The 14,807-nt window shown below is 35.9% G+C and overlaps 1 protein-coding gene across 4 annotated transcripts in view; it reads right to left on the bottom strand.

The window, feature by feature from the left end:
- The window catches only part of KCNIP4 (potassium voltage-gated channel interacting protein 4), a 1,119,538-nt gene that overhangs the window by 383,340 nt on the left and 721,391 nt on the right, over nucleotides 1-14,807 (bottom strand). The window lies entirely within an intron of this gene.

The following is a 14,807-nucleotide window of genomic DNA, read 5'->3' as shown; positions in this document are numbered from 1 at the left end:
TTTCAGCAAACCAAGAATAAAAGAAATATCCTTAGCCAATCAAAAGCATTCTTGAAAAACTTGTAGCTAACTTAATGGTGAGAGACTGAATGCTTTCCCCGCAATATGAGAAATAGGAGATGGATATCTGCTCTCATCTCTTCTATTGAACATTATAGTGCAGGTTCTAGCCAGTGCAATCAGGAAAAAAGAGAAGGAAAGGAAATAAAATGAGGGGGGAGCAGAGGGAAGGGGAAGAAAAAGAGAGAGGGGAAAGGAAGGTGGGAGGAAGGAAGATGCCAGGTTTGAAAAGAAAGAAGCAAAATTGTTTTTATTTGATGAGATGTTTAGGTATCAATTCTAATAAAATACAAATACAAATCTAATAGAGAAAATAGCTAAATTTAGTGTAACTGCATTTCTTTATATTGATGTTGAACAATCAGAAATTAAGATAAAATTATTTATAATAGCATAAAAAATTGAAGACATAAGGATATTGTCAATTTTCCCTAAGATGACTTACAGATTCAACATAATCCAAATCAGACCCATAAAAGGCTTTTTTTTTTTTGTAAAAAGCACAAGCTGATTCTAAATTCATAAGGAAATTCAAAGAATCTAGAATAGCCAAGGAAATTAAAAAAAAAAAAAAGAAAAAATGACACTACCAGATTTGAAGACTTAATATAAACCTATAATTACCAATACAGTGTGGTATGGGTGTAACAACAGTAAAACAGACTGATGGAATCCAAAAAGATCCCTTAGTAAATAGAAATTTGATTTCTAATAACACTGCAGACAAATCAACTGAGAATAGTCTTTTTGATAACTGGTACTAAAGCAACTGGATATTCATTAAAAAATAAATACTTTCAATCCTTATCTCACACCATTTACAAAAATTTTGAGGTAAAAAAATTACCTCAAAATGTGTCAAATTTATTTTTAAAATTTAAATTTAATATCTAAAATCATAAATCTTCTAAAAAAGGGAAAAAAATCTTAGTGATCTTAGATTAGGCAAAGATTTTATAGATATGAGAACAAAATAGTAAGGAAAAAATATTGTTAAGATGGACATCATCAAACTTAAAATGTTTGGCTATGAATGACAATGACAAAAGAAAATACTTGCAAAGCATATATGGAGTGGGGGCAACAGCTTGTGTTCAGAATCATAAAGAACCCTCGAAACTCCATAAGAAGAAAATAAATAACCAGCTTATAGAATGGGCAAAAGCTCTGAGCAGACACTTCACCAAAGATGTACAGGTTCCTATTTAAACACATGTAAGATGCTCAATATCACTAGTAATTAGGAGAATGAAAATTCACACCTTAATGAGATAACATTAATTCCTAGCAAACTGGCTAAAATTAAAATCCCAATATACCAAGGGTTGGTAAGGAGGCAGAGCAAGTAGAATTCTCAAAGGCTGTTATGGGGAATATAAAATGGTACAACTTCTTTGGAAAACACTTTAGCTGTTTCTTAAAAAGCTAAACATATATACCTATCATATCATCTATCCATCTCACTAATAGGGATTTGCACTCCCCTCAAAAGAGGAAACAATATATAGGCATACAAAGGCTTGTACATAAATATCCATATCAACATTGTTCATAATAACTCCAAACTGGAACAGCCCAAATATTCAACAACAAGTGGATAGGGTGGCTGGATGATGGACACTGGGAAGGGTATGTGCTATGGGTGATTGCTGCAAATTGTGTAAGACTGATGAGTCACAGACCTGTACTCCTGAAGCAAATAATACATTGTATGTTAATTAGAAAAAAAATAAAATAAATAAAAAATTTTAAAAAAGAAGTGAATGGATAAACTGCTGTATATTTATACAGCGGAATAATACTCAACACTAGAAAGGAATGACCTATAGATACACAAGAGTTGGATGCTCAACCAACTGAGCCACCCAGGCACTCCAGGTCTGTTTACTTTATGTGGTTATTATGTTTTATATTTGCTTTTTAGGGCAGTCATCCCCTCACTGACTTCTGATACAAAAACCTGGTCCTAAGTTAAAAGAGCCAGGAATGGCTGGCCCTGTACGCTAATCAAACACTCTCTTTACCTCTGGCCCTGATTTTTTTTTAAAGATTTTATTTATTTATTTGACAGACAGAGATCACAAATAGGCAGAGAGGCCGGCAGAGAGAGAGGAGGAATCAGGCTCCCTGCCGAGCAGAGAGCCCGATGGGAGGCTAGATCCCAGGACCCTGGGATCATGACCTGAGCCGAAGGCAGAGACCTAATCCACTGAGCCACTCAGGCACCCCGGCCCTGATTTTTTGTATTCAAAATCTTTTGTGTATCTCTAAGTTTTGTTACTTTAAGCGTTATATTCCAGAAGAACTGTTGTTCTCTTAAACAATTAGAACCTTGTTAGGCCAATTCTATAATGCCTGCAATCATTCCCCCACATATCAAAGAAGAACATCCTTACCTTGTTACCCTGTTCTATAGAGAGAAAAATGGAACTGTATTCAGAGTCTAAGTGACTAGAAATTCAAATAAGCAGAATATTTGGAGGGAAATAAAAAAAGTTACTCTTGAGATTAAAGCACCTTTATGGAGATATCAAATTACATTTAGCAAAGCTTTACCACTGAGGTTTATGTTTGGATATTGCCATGATGTCTCAGCCAGATAATGGACTCCCCATTCATGAAGTTCTGTGTGGAGTGATACTTAAAATCATAAGTGAAACATGGGAGATCTTTCTTCAGTGCCAATTTTATCAAGCTGTTTTTCTTACAGGATGAAAGAGAGTATTTTTTTTAATAAATATAATCATGAGTATACTATGGAGTAGAGTGTATAATTTACTTGGGTTTCTAACAGATATCTTTGAAGAAATTTTTTCCTTTGTGGTCAGCCACTAGTAGAAACCCCCAGAGCTCTCTGGGAAGTTTAGGTAAACATGAAAAAGTGATATTTGAGATTGTCGATAAACATAAAATAAGTTTACCCAAGTATGAAATTTCCATATTTTAATTTCAAAGTACTAAACCCTGGAAATTGAGTCAGAAAGAAAGCCAGGAAAGAGAATATCATTCTTTTAAAGAACAGAGGCCATAACAAGCAATATTGTAACAAACATCATTTGAGAGTCTAGTGAAACCTGAATTTAACTGCATTATGATTAGTTGGTATATATTGCAACCAACTATGTTTTAAAGTGAATTGTTGGGATTTTATTTGCCATGTGGAAAATAAAACTCTAAAAAGTAATTTAAAAATAGACTTATAATACTTAAGATAACACATCTATTGCTTATATATCAGCTGAAACACATTTTCACAGATAAAAAGTGAATTTCCCTTTTACAGATATGGAAGTTTGATTTGCATTCTAATTCTTCATTAATTCCCTGTGTCAGATGTTTCTTATATCTCAACCTGCTGTATTTAATTAGAGTACATTTAATTTTTAAGTGGCAAATGGGTTGTGAGGTATGAATGTTTATATGCAAACAATTTTGCTTTCCTTAGATTTAACTTGTATTCTGAGACTGGTAATATTTTTTTTAACTCAATTGCCCTTAATAACTAAGGATTCGACTGGTTCAGGTTTGAACTACAAATAAATCTACATAAATGCCTCTGTTTTTTCTATTGATTCTTTTTACGAGTTTCTAATTTGCTTTTAGGTGGTTAAATGGCCAAATCCAACTGCATCCATGACAAAATGAGTTTTAGCTAAACCACTGGGGTAGAGGAGAAAGTGAGTCCTACACTGTAGGAAATTGTCAACAGCCTTTGCCTAATGCAACTGTTAATAAGCTCCTAAGCCAATGGTGACCTTTGTACACTCAATAAAAGCAGATTCTGCAATTAAAATAGGGTCCTAGGGGCACTTGGGTGGCTCAGTCAGTTGAGCATTGACTTTTGATTGGAGCTCAGGTCATGATCTAAGAGACGTGAGATTGATTCCTGTGTTAGGCTCTGCGCTGAGTGAGGAGCCTTCTTAAGATTCCCTCGCTCCCTCTCCCTCTGCCCCTCCCCTAAAATAAAATAAAATAAAATAAAATAAAATAAAATAAAATAAAATAAAATAAAATAAAACAGTGCCTATGCTGAAAGAAGATTCTTTCTTTGTCAGAAACAGATAGCATATTGTATCTGTGCTGCTTTTGGATAGATATGCCCAAGGATGAACCACCTCTCTGCGGACATTTCCAAACCACTACACTTTCTAAAATAATAGGCATTAACATGTTTCCATGTACTGCAGAAATGCAAAATGTGTTTTTGGAAGAGTTGATGGGATCAAACTTCATTCAGAATTGCTTGGTCAGGAGAATCCAGTACTCAAAAAATCATAGTGTAGGGATTAAGCACATGGATTTATGGTCACAAAGCTTGGATTCTAATCTTGGCCTTTCTTTTTAGCTTGGGGTTCCTGATCAAGTCACCAAGCAATTGCTTATTTGTGGAAGAGAAACAGTCATTGTTAGCTCCATGTTTCTGGAGAACAATACATGTGATAATTCATGTGTAAGGGACTTGGAGCCCTTTGCTGTCAGTACATGCTCAATTTGTGGTTGCTCTCAGAAGTTTCTGAGACCCTGGGAGCTGGCTGGTGTTTCTACAAGTGCTTTTCTCATCCTTTGGGCAGCTGGGAACTTGTGCTCTGCAAACTCTGGTCATTTAACCAATATAACTTAACATTGAGATCTCGCTTTCCTAAGAGCCAACATCTAGTGGGCCCTTACTATGCACCAAGCTTTATTCTGAAAGTTTTAATTGTGTTATCTCATCTAACATTTATATAAACTGTATAAGGAACTGATATATTATTTTGCCAAGAATATGACACAGTATAGGATTGCCTTATATTGCAAAATTTGTGGGAGAGGTAAGGCCTAAAAAATATGGGATGGTAATATGGACAATCTAACATATGAGCTCAGGTTTTACTGCTTCTCTTACTGAGATGTAATGTTCTTAAGGGAAAGAGAATTATGAATGATTCATTGTTGCTCTCCAAGGACTCAGCACGGTATCTTGATAGGGCATGGATATTGGTCTACAAGGAGCTCTTCATTTAGTTGAGAAGGTTGAATATGAAAAGACAGTAAAACACAATACTATTTATAATACCCACTCTGTTCCAGGTATTAAGTCTGGAACATTACTGACTTGATGTAACCCTCAAACCAACTTGACACCATAGGTATATTTACCCACATGTAACAGTCAGAAATTCCAGTTGTAAAGAAAGACCTGCTATAGTGAGTTTGAGGAATAATGGAATTCATTAAAATCTATTCAGTAGCTCTGAGCATTTCTGAGAGAGCTGCCGTATCACTGTTGGATTATTCTTGGTCGGGTTCAATGGCAGTCACACCCCCCCAGACTGTTGCTGGGAGCAGCGATATTGCCTGCATGGTTAACATGAACATCTAAAACCCCAACACGTCTCTTCTTGGGACCTGAGTGACTATCACCACCCTTGTCATAAAATGGATTCTTAGTAGCATCTGTTTCCTTATATTCAAATCAAAGTCTTGAAATGACATAACTGATTGATGGAGGTTTTGGTCAGATCACTGAGCCCTAGCTGTGAGAAAGGCTGGAAAATTGAATGTGTACTTTCAATTTGGAGAGAAGGACTCCTTGCTGGAGAATTCCCCAATTATAAGAAAGGCATTGTTTAAAGTGTAAGGCATTGTTTAAAGTGTTAGGCAAGGGGAAAAAAATAATTTGGAAAATGTCCACTACATCTACATTTTATAGATGGGGAGATGGAGACTCAGAGGTGAGATCATTTATGCCACATCATGCAAGTAGTAAGCAGCAGAGTGAGCATATAGACTCAGATCTGCCTGTCTCTGGGTATTGGTCCACGAGGTTGCCACTCACACAAACAAAGAACAGGGCAGTATATCTGAGAGAGGTCCAAAGAGTCAGAAGGATGGGAGTTCAAAGGAGCAAGGATTTTTTTTCTGGCTAGGGTGATTCCAAAAGGCCCCTGGGAAAACACATTATTTGGACAGCTCCCTAGAATCCTAATTAAAGACTATAAGAAACCAACCTCAGAAATGATGTAGTTTATATTCTTCCATGGAGGGGGCAACTGAGGCTCAGAGAAAAAAAATGGTGCTTTTTCTCTGGTCATAACCTCTTGGTGAAAGGAGCTTAAAACCCAAGCCTGTGAAAATAGCTCCAGTAACTCTCTGCGAAGAGCTTCTGACCTCAGATAGGTGAGTTCAGCTCCTAAATCACATCTCCAGCAGAATTATTGAATAGACTTTCTTTGACTTGATAAGCAGGGTGGGAGAGAACGTCACATACTACAGTCTAAACAAGAAAAAAGAAAAGCTTTTATTTTGTGATAGACTTCTCACAAAATACTTCTTGCCCAGCAGTACCCAAGGAGGTAAAAGGCTCTTGCTTATGACAGAGAGCTTTTCTTATCTCTGCCCACCCCACTCTTTTCTTGCTAATGCCAAGTATAGAAGGCAAGGAAAGAAAAGGTCACCTGCCTTCCTCCTAATGGGGCACTGATGTCCTTAAGTGCTCACATGGCCTGTACCAGAAAATGTCAAATTGCACCCTTGTAGCTCCCGGTTGGCAGTTAGTTGAATGGGTCTATTGTCCAGTCAATAGGTCCACTCAATTTTTGCCTCTCTTTTTAACATCCACAGTCAACAAATCTTGGGAACAAAATAACAGTATGGTTGACCTCTCAGTTTTCCTGACAGGATGACTATATAGGTTTGTCCTCTCTGGCCTTAAGCCTGATAAAGTTTCTGAGGAGAAGTTTGGTATTTGAGGGGGAAAAAAAAAAAGGGGCTTAAAGGTTAGAGGGTTCTTTGGTTGAAGCACAGCTCTATCCCTACGGGTGTTTGACCTTGAACAAAGGACTTAAGTCTTCTGAGACTCGGCTTGTTTCTGTGCAACATGAAAATAACGATACATTTTAGGGGATTAGACATAATTTGTTAACTACTTGACATTCATTAAGAAATTATTATATATGAGAAATTATTAGTTTTATCCTTCATATCATTTACACATTTAACCAAATTTGATCTCATCTGATGAGCTCTCATAGGCAATCTGGTATTTGATAATTGTATGATATTGAGTTTTCCATATAAAAGTGTATTCATAATATTAACACATATAATTTTCAAAAACGTTGTTAAGATACGATTTTGTTACCTCCTCTTTACAGATGAGGGCACTGAATGTCCTCTCACCTCAACTAAACTTCAGACAAGTTTCTTCCTGAATATAGGCTCCTGACCGCCCTTTTCTTAGAGTATTTTCTTTATAAAAGCTAATGTTGTAAATTTTTTTTCTGATCCTTTGAGATGTAAATATCCTACACCCAGAAATGTCTTTTTCTAGGACCTGACTATATTCCCTTTGAAATGTAATCATCAGTAAAGAAAGGGTGACTGTTTCAAAGTCTCTATGGGAGAGTAGGAGCTTAACTTTCATAAGCAACATTTAGCAAACACAGGTGACTTAGTGACATTGAGCAGCCACTCCCTAATGTTCTTTAATGCTTTCCCATTCACTCATCCCAATGTTTAAAATTCCCCCTCCCTTAAATATAAATTGGTGCAGACGTTATGGAAAACAGCATGGAGGTTCCTCAAAAAAAAAAAAATCATAAATAAATAAATATATATATGTGTGTGTGTGTGTGTGTGTGTGTGTGTATACACATATGTGTTTGTGTGTATATATATGTATATACATATGTATATATAAATATATACACACACACACATATGTAACTAGAAATACCATGTGATCCAGTAATTCCACTATTGAGTATTTACCCAAAGAAAATTTAAAAAATAAAATAAAAACTATTTTGGAAAGATATATGCACCCTTACATTCATTGTAGTATTATGTACAATAGCCAAGATAGGAAAGCAATCCAGTGTCTATCGACAGATGAATCAATACAATAGAATTATTGCTCAGCAATAAAACAAGATATCTTGCCATTTGTGACATGAATTTCATGTGTATAACTGTGATTTGACAAATCTATGTATTATGCTGTGCTCACCACAAGTATAGCTACCATCTGTTACCATACAATGCTATTACAGTACCACTGACTATACTCCCTGTGCTATACCTTATATTCCTATGATTTACTCATTCCATAACTGGAAGCCTGTATCTCTCACTCCTCTTTACCCATTTTGCCCATACGCACACACCTTCTCCTCTGGCAACCATCAGTTTGTCCTTTATGTTTATGGTTCTGTTTTTGCTTTTATTGTTCATTTGTTCATTTTGTTCTTTTAGATTTCACATATAGGTGAAATGATATGGTATTTGTCTTTCTCTGTCTGACCTATTTCACTTAGCATAATACCCTCTAGGTCCATCCATGTTGTCACAGATGGCAAGATACAATCCTGTTTGGCTGAGCAATAATTCCATTGTATTGATTCATCCATTGATGGACACCTGGATTGTTACCTATCTTGGTTATTGTAAACAAAGCTGCAATATATGTAGAGGTGCATATATCCTTTCAAATTAGTGTGTTAGTTTTCTTTGGAATCATTGGATCAGTTGGTATTTCTATTTTTAATTTTTTAGAAACCTCCATACCATTTTCCACAGTGGGTATACCAATTTATAGTCCCGTCCAACATTGTATGAGGGTTCCCTTTTCTCCACATCCTTATCTCACTGTTGTTTTGATATGCATTTCCATGATGATTAGTGATGCTGAAAATCTTTTCACGTGTCTGTGGCCATTTACACGTCTTCTTTGGAAAAATGTCTGTTCAGGTCCTCTGTCCATTCTCTAATTGGATTTGTGAATTTTCTGGTGGTAAGGTGTATAAGTTCTTTATATTTTGGATATTACTTCCTTATCAGATATATCATTTGCAAATATCATTTCCCTTCCAACAGGTTTCCTTTTTGTTTCGTTGATTGTTCCCTTTGCTATGCAAAAGCTTTTTATTTTGGTGTAGTCCCTGTAGTTTATTTTGGCTTTTATTTTCCTTGCCTCAGGAGACACAGCTAGAAATCTATGGGCTTTTTTAGTTCTACTATTTGAGACTCTTTCCAAACCTCAAACCCCTACTAAGATATCAAAGCACATTTAGCACTTCTCTCTGTCCTTCAAGGTCTGCTTTCAAAGTTTAAGATATCTCACATATTAATCCAATACTGTTGCTGATAAAAAGGCATCCAGTGTGGTGTCTGTGTGGCTCAATCAGTTAAGTGTCTGTCTTTGGTTCAGGTCATGATCCCAGGGTCCTGGTTGAGCCCCACATTAGGCTCCCTACTCAGTGGGGAGCCTGTTTCTCCTTCTCCCCCTGCTGGTGCTCTCTCTTTTGCTCTCACTCTCTCTCTCTCAAATAAATGAATAAAATCTTTAAAAAAAAAAAGGTATCCTGTGATTAAACACGCCTCAGATAATACATCATTTTAGCAGTCCCTGTTTTGGAAATAATTTCCAAATCCATAGAAAAAAATCACTTCAGCAATGGGAATTCTAGGACTTTGTGCCAGTTTGACTGGCATGATCAGTTTAGTTATTAAAATTATTAAGTGCCTACTGTAAGCAGTCATTGCATAGAGGTTTCTGTGTAGAGTAAAAATAATGTGTCCTTGACCTCATGGACAATATGATCTAGTGGAAGATATTTGACTTTTCTCAACATTCTTAGAATTTCAAATTTTAAAACACAGAACTGCTGGTTAGGTTCTTAAGAGTTCTAGTTCAATAAGAATGCTTTAAGTATAAACTATATGTATGATGTCTTATCAGACCACATATTATGGGAACAGGTGATTATGAGATTTCCATGGGCAGGAAAGCTTATGTTCATCTTTATATCTCATCTCTCTGCTCTTCCACCCTGCACGCACCTTGGACATATCACGAGTTATAACACAGCTATTAAATGTCCAAGTGAATATTTAAAACCAACCTCCTGTGGGAAAATTATAGCACGTCTTAAAAAGCAAACTTAAAAAAAGTTTCCAATAATTTTCCCTACATTTCACAAGCTATTATACTTCTCCAAATTAAATTCAGAAAGACTCATCTATTACCATGCCCCAGGCACGTTTATCAAAAACATCTTTTCACTATTAAAGCCTCAACCTACTTCGGCTACAAATCCCCATGGACTTAGCATGAAACACTATCATTTCCATCTTTATTACAAGTTTTAATTATCTACCTTAGAAATAAGGTCCTGCCTCTTAATGAAAGTGCTTAGTCTGGGGGCTCCAAAGGGCATAAGACAGCTTCAAGGCTTAATTTTGATTATATATGCAATTAGAAGTTAGAAGATGTGCTTGAAAGTCAATACAAGTTCTTTCACCTATTTCTCTAGTTGAAAAACACAAATATTGATAGGAATAAAGATTTTATTGCCTCTGTTGTACTTCTTGTCCAGAGCAGTGTTTTTCAGATTTGAGGATGGTACATCCACCTGTCACCTGGTGTCACCTAATGTCAGTTCCATTATTGCTACTGGAGTTCATATGAGGCAGGTAGATTCATAGGTCTATGTTCATTTCCAGGTATAGTGATCATGCATTCTTAGTACTTACTCAAGTAGAAGTAAAAAGAGTAGAGTAGATGGATGGATATAGATAGAAGGGATGGGATGTTTTGGAAAAATGACAAATCACGTGGGAAGATTTTAAGTCATGAGTAAAATATCTTAAATTTGTTTTAAGAATCATATAAATGAGTGTGTAGGGGTGTACCTATGGGTGTATCCAGTGAAAAAATGTTATTTTTGTTTATGAGATTAGAGGGGAGTTAATTTTCCTTGCTTTCCTCTGAATTTTCTAAATTTCTTACAACAAACTTATGTTGCTTTTATAACAGGTGAGAAAGCAATGGTCTTTATAAATGCTTTTTTGTCCTTGTGTCCTCTTCCAAATGACACCTCATTTATTTTTTTTTTCTTTCAGCTATCCATCTCCTTCAAGTACAGTCTGCATTATCTCCCTCTCCTTCTTTCGGCTCATTGACTCTTCAACCTCATGACAGTTCATGGAGCCTCCATTAAGGATCATGCACTGAACAAAGTACAGGGCAGGTTACGGAGGTTATGATGATAGTGATGGCTGAGGACACTGTTCAGACAATAAATGTATTTTTTTTTTCCATCAGGGACTCGTAACAGTCTGTTAGGAAACCAAGTACTCTTTCCATTGCATCTAATTACTCAAGACCCAAATTCATAAAGAACATAAATGCATTGAAACGTTTATGATGACACCATTTTAAATAAATGCCTAAGAGCACAATTACCCAAACTCTCACAAATCTCACTTCTGCATGCTTCCAAAATCCATGGACAAATAGCTGAAGTGCTATTCTGGATTAATTTACATGAATCAGACTTCTGGTTCCAGAGTTTATAAAACTAGAATCCCAATGATAACTTTTCATTCTCATTGCTGACAGATAAGAAAAACAGTGATTCACAATAACAAATGTATAAATATCTCTATGCTTAGAGTTCCATATAAGATATACTAAAATATATTTTTACTGGTGAAAAGGTAATTTATATACATATAAATTGGTGAAAACTTATAAACAAAATAAAAATCCAGTAAGACGAAAAAACACATGTATATGATTGAAGAATAAATGAGCAGGAAATTGGAGGTAGCTGAGATAGACTGTACTTTAAGTAAATGGATAAGAGAAAAAAAATTAATGTGTCACTTGGAAGAGAAGAAAAGGACAACATAAAAATTTTATATAGTATATAAAACATTCATAAAAATTAACAATCTTTGAATGTATATCATAGCCACTATTTTTACAGATATCTTCAAATGGCACATTTGTTGTTGTTGTTGTTTTTAGTACTTTTCTGGTTTAAATTCAATAAAGAGAGAAAAAGATAATGTTGGCAAGTAGCAAAGTCTTCTGTTTTCTAAGTGCTCTTCTATACCTCTCACACCCTAAAAATATCTAGGCAAATATATGAAAGAATGATTTATTAGATCTTCACAGAGAGCCCCTATCAATTAAAGATGCAAATATCTATCTATCTATCTATCTATCTATCTATCATCTATCGTCTAACATCTATCTATCATCTATCTATTATCTATCTATCTATGTATTTATTTATCTACCTACTTATTTGTAGTATCTTTATGTAGTGAACAATTAAATGATTATATAGCAACATCCTAATCTCCTGATTATAAGAATATATTTGAGACTTATACTGGGAGAGAAGGCTCTCTTTTAAGTTTGGATTCCAGGCAGACCTACTAAGAGACAACATCCCTGGTAATTTTAGTATATACGGGTTTCAAACACTGAGGATACAACTTGAAACAACATGATATTTACATGGAAATTTTATAGTATCTTCTTGTGCAATAGAGATAAGAGGGATGGGTACTTAACTTACCTGGAGGTGAGGAATACATTCCCAAAGGCAGTGAATCTGAAACCTATAGAGTTAAGCAGTCTTAGAGGGGGTCAGGATAGGTTGACAAGTTTTTTACTGAACTAATATTTGATTAAATGCCCTTGACTTGCCTGGCTCCATGCTTAGAAACAGGACAGTTAAAACTCAGCAAATTCTCTAGACATGAAATTTGAAGTTGCTCTTAAGACTTATAATTTTTGATGTTCCCTTACAGGGAAGAAACATTACCAGGACTGCACTCTGACTCTTAGACCTTTAAATTCTCATTTATGTATCCATCCATGCATCCATCTACTCATCCCCTCATCCATCCATCCATCCATCCAACTAACCATATGTACCTTATAAGTTATAAGGTATTGTATTATGCTTGATTTTGTGGTAATAAAAATCAATAAAACTATAAAACGCCATTTAGGGGTTTTTCCAATTTACTAAGTAAGCCTAAGTCAAGCTCATCTGGTAGGTACACGTGAAATGCTGGGGAAGTTGAGACACCATATATTTGAAGAAGCACATGCCCTGCCTCCTTTTTTGACAACTAAGACGCTTTTCTTCTGACCTTACTGCATTCATCACATACCATTACTACATTTGCTGTAATTCTTTCCTTTGGGTCTTTAAGTGGGAACATTATTCATCAGAGAGTAAAATCTTGAAACTTAATAAAACAAACATAGAAGAGATTCATGATGAACACTAGTACAATAGTGTCCCTTGGTCAAACATTTGCTTTACTAAATGCCAAACCGTCTCCAGTTTCTAGCTGTAAAACATGATTTCATTTGCTTTCAGCACTGTTGGAATGTTTCTACTGTAGCCCTTATGGCTTTACCTTCACTGATACTGGATGCTGTAAGTGGACATTCAGACCAATTAGAAAGAAGAATGTCTGGAAAAGAGCAGTCAACAGAAAGAAGGCTGTTGGCCTCTCAATGAAAGAATCAGCTAAGGAAATTTGGGATATTAGATACAGGTTTCCTATATGCATGGTAAAATGTTTTGAAAAATACTGTAGGATCTGCGAATAGAGGAAAAACCTTTCAGCAGAAGCCATCAGGATGATGAAAGGGATCATATCATTTCCTTCCTCAAGGCTACCCAGTGATGTCTCATTGCTATTAGAATGCATTTCTCAGAGGACCTGGCAGAGTCTGCAATAGGAGACCACACACTTTCTTACTCTTTCCCTTCACATTTAAAGCTCTGTAGGAACGGGCCCTTGATACCTTTTCAACTTCATCTCCTCCACATCTTTATTCACTATACTTCAACTGCAGAAACCATCTTTCTGCAACCTGAATCTTAAACCTTCTTCCTGCCTTTGCAGTTTCTATTCCCTCTTCCTGGGACACTCTTCCTCTTCAGTCTTTAGGGAAAGAATTCTCTCTTATTATTCAGAAAGGTTTGTGGCTGAGTCTAGAGGAGCACCTCTACTCTCACTTCTCTCTTCCCAGACCATCACTCTCTATCCTCATGGTTACATTAGATTTTCCTTATGGCTCATTTTGCTATTCTAAATTATTTTATAATTAATTAAAAATTATAAAGCAATTATTTGCAATTATAAATTATTGCAAATCTGTTTATTAGTGTTCGTACTATTATTTCTCTTGTTCATCGAGAGGCAGAGGTTAAGAAGAGATTCTGAAATTGATTTGAATCCCATCTCTACTGCTTATTGTGTGGGAGACCACAAACAAGTTACTTAGTTTCCCTCTGCTTCGATTCCTTCATTAATGAAACTGGGATACAAATAGTACCTACCCCCATAAGGTTGTGTGAATTAAATGAACCAGTCAAAATAATTCACTTAGGACAGAGCCTGGCACATGGTAGCATTAAATAAGTTAGTGGCAGTAGTAAAATTAGTAGTAGTCCTGCCACTACTAGTGGTAGCAGCATCAGTAGTACTAGAACAATAGCAGTAGTACTACTAGTAGTAGCAGCAGCAACAATAGTAGTAGCAGCAGCGGTGGTAGTAGTAGCAGCAGTACTAGAAGAAACACTAGCAGTAGTACTAGTACTAGTAGCCACAGCAATACTACTAGTAGCAGTAGCACTAGTAGAAGCAGTAGCAATAGTGCTAGTACTAATAGCAGCAGTAGTAGTAGCAGCAGTAGAACAAGTAGAAACATTAGTAGTAGTACTAGTACTAGTAGCCACAGTAACACTACTAGTAGTAGCAGTAGCACTAGTAGAAGCAGTAGCAATAGTGCTGGTACTAATAGCAGCAGTAGTAGTAGCAGCAGTAGAACAAGTAGAAACACTAGCAGTAGTACTAGTAGCAACAGCAGCACTACTAGTAGCAGCATTAGTACTAGTAGAAATAGTAGCAGTAATATTAGAACTAGTATTAGTAGCAGCAGAAGT

The sequence above is a fragment of the Lontra canadensis genome, unplaced genomic scaffold (assembly GCF_010015895.1).
Source record: "Lontra canadensis isolate GAN:19392208 unplaced genomic scaffold, GSC_riverotter_1.0 scaffold1, whole genome shotgun sequence".
Classification (NCBI taxonomy): Eukaryota; Metazoa; Chordata; class Mammalia; order Carnivora; family Mustelidae; genus Lontra; species Lontra canadensis.
This window is presented reverse-complemented; position numbering and strand designations above follow the sequence as displayed.